Source organism: Chinchilla lanigera, unplaced genomic scaffold (assembly GCF_000276665.1).
Source record: "Chinchilla lanigera isolate Chin_1 unplaced genomic scaffold, ChiLan1.0 scaffold00168, whole genome shotgun sequence".
NCBI classification, from domain to species: domain Eukaryota; kingdom Metazoa; phylum Chordata; class Mammalia; order Rodentia; family Chinchillidae; genus Chinchilla; species Chinchilla lanigera.
The window spans coordinates 166,176-173,055 of record NW_004955569.1 but is presented as its reverse complement, the minus strand read 5'-3'; the positions used below and the strand labels follow the sequence as shown (position 1 = coordinate 173,055).

General features: G+C 41.8%; 1 pseudogene; it reads left to right on the top strand.

Moving 5' to 3' along the window:
• The window catches only part of LOC102010427, a 21,254-nt pseudogene extending 14,377 nt beyond the window's left edge, over positions 1-6,877 (top strand).
• The last annotated feature ends 3 nt before the right edge of the window (positions 6,878-6,880 follow it).

Below are 6,880 nucleotides of genomic sequence, written 5' to 3'. Positions count from 1 at the left end.
CCACTCTCGGACCCAGGAGCCCTGCCGCTCCCGGAGAACTGGCTGCCTGGGCGCAAGGCTCGGGGGGCTCTGCTGGTTTACACTTCTAAAGTCCTGAGTATCTTTTTCCTGTGTTAAACAAAGCTGCACAGCTCTGCTGGAAAAACAGCTTACAAAAGCAATAGAGCTGCTCCAGGAGGTTTCAGATCAGCACCCAGAAAATGCAGGTGAAATTAAGCTGACAATAGCACAGTTGAAAACTTCTCAAGGTATTTCCAAAGCATGTCTAAAAATGACAAGTATAGAAGAGCTAAATCATAAACCAGGCAGGGTGTCCACACTCATGACCATGTACAGCCATGAGAAAATATTGATAGTACCACTGAGGTCCTCAGTGGTATCTAGTTTTACCAAAACCATCAGGCCAAAACAGGCTATCTAGTTTTACCAAAACCATCAGGCCAAATCTGCTGCTTGTTTGTCTTTGAGAAGAGAAGTAGCAAACTTCAAACTCAAGTATGGGTGGAAGAACACAATTAGACTGAGAATAGCTAGGGAAAAAACCCAAAAGATATTCACTCACTGGCACAGGCTTATTTCTGCTTATTCACTTGTAGATCTGAAGAAAGCAAAAGCTCTTAGTCAGCACTTGTCCTCATCAGATAGTATGTCTCTAAAAGTAGGTGTCAACCCTGTTGAAAATTCTCCTGGTGCTATGTACATTCATAAGAGGGGTGGAAAAGTCACTGGAGATAGTTATCCAAAAGAACAAGGTCAAAGAGATTGGAAAAAAAGAAGGGAACTACTTAAGAATTATGGCCCAAGAGTTACCCCAGATCCAGAAAGATGGCTACCAATGTGAGATTGTTTGTACTACCAAAGACGAAAGAAAGATCAGATTGGTTAGAGGACTCAGGGAGCAACTGTGGGAGCCTCATCAGAACTGGATGCCAGTAATCCTTTTTAAAAAGGATTTCCCACCTTTCTATCAATCCAGCTGCTTCAGGATTGTGAGGAACATGGTAAGAACATTGAATTCCAGCAGCATGAGTGCACTGCCTCACTTCTTTGGCCATACAATGTGTTCCTTCGTCAGACATATGGAATGTTGTATGGAATACCTGTAATAATTGATAAGGCATTCTGCAAGTCCATGGATTGTGGTTTTGGCAGAAACATTACATGCAGCAAAGGCAAATCCTTACCCAGAGTAAGTGTCTATACCAGTGTCTATACCAGTAAGGACAAAATGCTGTCCTTCTATTATTAGAAGTGGCCCAGTATAATGAACTTTCCTCCGGGTCACTGGCTGATCACCATAAAAAAATGGTGCCATTTTAGGGGCTCAGCATTGGTCCCTGTTGCATTCAGAAGTAACTAACCAGATCATCCTTGGAGAGTGGAATTCTATACTGCTTAGACCATTCATAAATTCCATCTTGCCACCATGGCCACACTGTTTGTGAGTCTACTGGGCAATGACAGAGTTGGCTGAAGAAAATGGTTTATTGCTATCCAGAGAACAAGTCATCCTACCTGCTGACCATGATGATGATGATGATGATGATTTTGTTTTTTGAGACAAACTCTCACTATGTATTTCAGGTTGTACTTGAATTCACTATGTAGCCCAGGCTGACCTTGAATTTAAGGCAATCCTTATTCTTCAGCCTCCTAAATGCTGAATTACACACGTGTGCCACTAGGCTCAGCCCACTCAGTTGGTGAGTGTTTACATGGGATACAAATATTTTTATGTCTTTCACTCATATGAAGAGGTCTATCCACATACTACTACACCAGATATCTTTGTCAACAATGTTTCTTCTAAGGCCCTGACCATCCAGCCAAATCATTGGCTGATTCATCAGCCTATTCATTAACCATTGGCTGATTCATTAGCCTGTGAATCAGTATGTAGTCAGACATCTGGGCTTTTTTTCTTCCAGGCAAAATATACTACCAAGTGCGCTACCCATTGTGAAGATTTCCCCCCACCATTGTCCACCAGGGACATCCTTGAACGGGGCTGTAATTCTGCAACTGTGTTTTTGTGTGTGGTGCCTGCAGAATGTAAGGAACCACCTGTAAATGAGGCCCTAGTCTTCTTTTCCTGTGCAACTGATCCTAGGGTATATTCCATGAGGCCATGGATGCATGCTGCTAAACTAATGGTTATATATAGGGTTGGGAATCATGGACATTCTGATAGCTTCTTCGTGTAGCTTGCTTGTGCCCACTGGTGATGAGCTACCTTGATCATGTATACACCACTTCCATTTAGTGATGATCTGTTGATGGGCATGTCCAACTATATGACTTGGTGGATCAGAGATACCCAGCTCATAATGGACAGCATAGGTCACACTGTAACCCATGTTCAAGTACTCACTTCCACTAAGGCCAATAGCAGACTAAGTTCTGCTTTTCAAATGCAGAGTAGGTGTCTGTAGGAGATGGTACATATGTACTCCAAAATCCTAAAGGCCTCTGCTATTAATTATCTATGGAGGCCCGCCAGAGAAATGAAACAACATCCCTATCTGCCATGATGATGATGATGATGATGATGATGATTTTGGTATTTGATCCCAAATACCATTGGATCTGCTGGATCATATGGCTCAATGGCACAGCATTCTACTGAACAGCCTGGAGCTGTTGCAGAGCCTGTTCTCTTTCTGTGTACCACTCAGACTAACACCTTTCTGATTCATGAGTAAATAGCCCAGAGTAAAAAGCCTAACTGAGAAATGTGTTGCTTCCAAAATCCAAATAGGCCAACTAGGCTTGGTGCACCTATTGTAGGATGAGCCAGATGTGACAAATTATCTTTCACCTTACAAAAGATATGTATGTATGCTCCACACCACTGGACTCCTAGAAATTTCTCTGAGAAATTTCTCTTGTACTTCTGCCAAGAACACAAATAAATTATTAAAATGTTTTCTAATTCATGAGATGCAACATTAAATTCTTAATCTCTTTTTAATGGGCCTATATCTATATCAACAATTCAGCCTGATCCCAGTGTATGTTTTTGCCACCATTATCTCACACCTATAAAATCCATTCCTACAGTTGTTCATGACCTTGAATTTTAGTTGGATTTATTTCCCATCCTCTGGCTTGTACACACTTTACTACTAAGTCCAGAGTGGTTGTGAAATTCTGCTAACTTTTTCCAACCTGCAAAATATTACCATTGTAATGTATCTGAGTGAGATCTTGTGGGAGAGAAAGATGATCAAGATCCTTGGGAACTAATCTGTGACACAGGGATGGAGAGTAAATATACCCCTGAGGTATAACAGTGAAGGTATTCTGCTGGCCTTGCCATCTGGAAAACAATTATTTCTTTTGTGCCTCAGGAATAGGTGTGGAGAGGAATACACGTGTCAAATCAACAGCTACATACCAGATACTGTGAGATATGCTAGTCTTCTCAATCAGTGAAATCATATCTGGTCAGCAGATGTGATTGGAGTCATCACTTGATTGAGTTTCTGATAATTCACTGTCATTCTCCAAGACCCACCCATCTTCTGCACAGGCCAAATAGGAGATGTAAATAGAGATGTGGTGGGAACCACTGCCCCTGTATCTTTCAAAACTTGGATAGAGGCACTGCAATCCCTTCAATCCCACCAGGAATGTGATATTTGTTTTGGATTACTATTTTTCAAAAGGCAACTCTAACGGCTTCATTTGTCCTTTCCAACCATAACAGCCCTAATAATTTTATTGGCTGAAACACAGCATAACTTTAATGATCAGCCTTGAAAGGTATCTGAAGTAAAATTGAAGGCACTGATTAGAAAAGAATTAGATTCCATAAATTGGGTTGGGGATATTTGAAGAATTCCTGATGAGGCTGGGGAAATTGAACTCCTGAACTCTAATAAGATTATCTTGCCAGATGAAGACATTTCCCCACTCACAGTACCAGAGGAATTTCTACACCAACACCTTGTGATGTTGGCCTTTCCTCCTTTACCTGATGAAACTAATCCTATATTACCAAGCATGATAATGCTGACACTCCTCAGGACCCACCTTCAACACCCACTTTGACCTCTAGGACAAATAACCAGGTTCAAATTGCAGAAGGCTTTTAAAGTTGACTTACATAGTATGGGCCATGAGGATTTTCTCTATACTTCCAAAGAACTTCTTGAGTTTTCTAACTATCATAAACAGAGGCCGGATGAACAAGTGTAGGAATGAATTCTACAGGTGTGGGATAATACTGGCAAAAACATACACCTGGATCAGGCTGAATTTGTTGACATAAACCCATTAAAAAGAGATTAAGAATTTAATGTTGCAGCTCATGGATTTAAAAATTTTTTAATAGTTTATTTGGGTTCTTGGCAGAAGTACAGCTCAAAAGATGGTCTACTGTGTTTGAGATAGAGAGGCCTGATATTTGTTGGTTTACTGTTGAAGAGGAGATGCAGTGGCTCAAGGAAATGAGAAGGTTGGAGTGGATTTGTCATGTTAAACATAATCCTCCATACTAGGATGATCCAGAAAATGTATCCTCCACTAATACTTTAAGAAACAGATTTAATATATTGGATCTCATTCTTTCTCAATCACCACCATCATTTTACTGCAAATAACTTTCAAGGCCAAGAATTAAACGTATGATGTTTTTTAGTCAATCAAATTATGAGGGCCTAGGATTGAATTTCCACAACATCAGTCTTGTGACTAAAGGAGAGGAGATTGTTTTTCAGGGCACATTTAGAAATTTTTAGATTCCTTATGAGTGTCCGGAGCTGGAAATTTGAATCTTTGAGTTCCTTAATTTTCTTTATTAAACTGTCTTAACACTTAGAAGGGTTTAGATATTTATGCATCTTTTGAGCTCATTATTTTCTTTACTGATTTGTCCAGAGATGCTAAAAGCAACCAGCTAGCATAACTATATTTTCTATTCTACCAAAACTGTTCAAAATTATCATGTATGGAGTCAATTAATTCCCTGCACCATGCAAGTGGCAAATTAAGATCAACAAATGAACTTACATATATTAATTTCAACTGTTCATACTACAGACTATCAGTACTCCTCACATTATAAGAATTAGAGATCATGGTAGTGTTATGTTTCATCAAATTATAAAGCCAACTCCAGGAACCACTTACACCATTAAAGAAATTCACTCTTACAATTCTGTTTCTCTGGAGCCTTTCCTGGTACCAAAATCTATCGTAGTAACTTTCTCATTGCTGAGACACACTGCCTAACACCCACACTTTAGGAAGGAAAAGCTTACATTGGCTCACAGTTTGTAGAGTTTTTTGTTCATAGTCACTGGCTCCAAGGCAGGACGGCATGTCCCAGTGGCATGGCAGAGGGAACTTTGTCACAATATGACAGTGGGAAGCAGACAGAGACAAGGGAGAGGCCTGTTCTAGGCCTAGTCTAGGCCACTCCAGTGTAACCCATCTCTTCTAGACAAGCTTTACATCCAATACCACAAAAAGCTATGAATCCCTTCAGTGGACTAATCCAATGATGAGTATTACACACCCATGATTCACTCATCTCTCAAAAGCCACACATATGAGTGCATCTGGCTTTTGAGGGTGGAAGGATCAAGATAGAAAGACAGGAAAGATCAAAGAATCTATATGTCTGAATACATTCTTAAATGATAATCAACTGGAAAGATATCTTATCATCTTATCTCTGCATTCACTATAAATTTGTTCCCTGAGATCTTTGAGTCTCAACTTAACAGACTTGTCCTGGGCACCCCTAAAGGGAGGTTCAAGTGTAGACTGGAGACTCATATATCTGACCACAGCCTGGACCTCCCTATGGGTAGCCCGATGTGATCTTGTCCCTGCTCACATGGGAAAGTGGACTTCATGGTTGGACCCACTCTTCATGTCATGTTATTGAGGCTCTAGGAAAGAGAAGCTTCCATGTCAACTCAGTGCAGCTGCAGTTTCCTTGGTGTATCCCAAAGGAGTGATCTGCAGGTCAGCCAATTCTAGTATGGGATGCGTGAGTCCTGAGTAGGTTGAGGTTGATTCTAGTGGAGCCCAGGTTCTGCACTATGGAGACTGGTCCTTTGCAATGTGGCCTCTAGCACACCAACAAGAGATGGAGTCTATGTGTCCCCGCACCCTGATTGGGCATAGGGCCATGCTTCTACCAGCTACCCATGCCTAGAAATCAGGACCCTGAGCTATAGATACCCCTAGGAATAGAAGACTGGGGATGCAATGAGGACAGATACTGGAAACTAGGGGTCCACTCAGGTTTCCGTAAAACTCCATCTGCATGATGGGCTCTGTCTTGGTTACTTTTCTCCCATTGCTGAGACAAAATACCCAACACCCAAAATGAAGGAAGGAAAGGTTTATTTAGCTTGCAGTTTGTGGAGGTTTCAGTCCATACTTGGCTGGCTCCGAGGCAGCAGATAGCAAAGCAACAAGAGCAAAGGGGAGAATGGCAGCCGAACAGCAAAAGGGAGGAATGGCGGCAAGCAGCCTCTTTCCCTCCCTTACATTGTAAACAGGTTACCCTCACCTAAGGTACCTCTCACATAATCTCCATGCCCTCCTCTTCCACAGGCTCAGGATGTATACAAAGTAAGCACCCTGGCTTCCTGCTGAGTCGCTTAGCCAAATCTCTAGACTCTCCAAGTTGACACAATGTATCAACTATAACAGGCTCCAGGAGAAGACAGATGGGCAGGCTGCAGCATTCCCCACTGATGCTGATGTGTCGTCTGCTCACGTGGTGGTCCAGCAGCAGCTGCCTGGTGAGCTGGTTCATCTCCATGAGGGACATCTTGTTTCTTCAGGACACTGTGTCACCAGGAAAGACACAGTGATGTCCTGGTGGGATTCAGCTGCTGGTCCTTTCCCCTCCTGAACT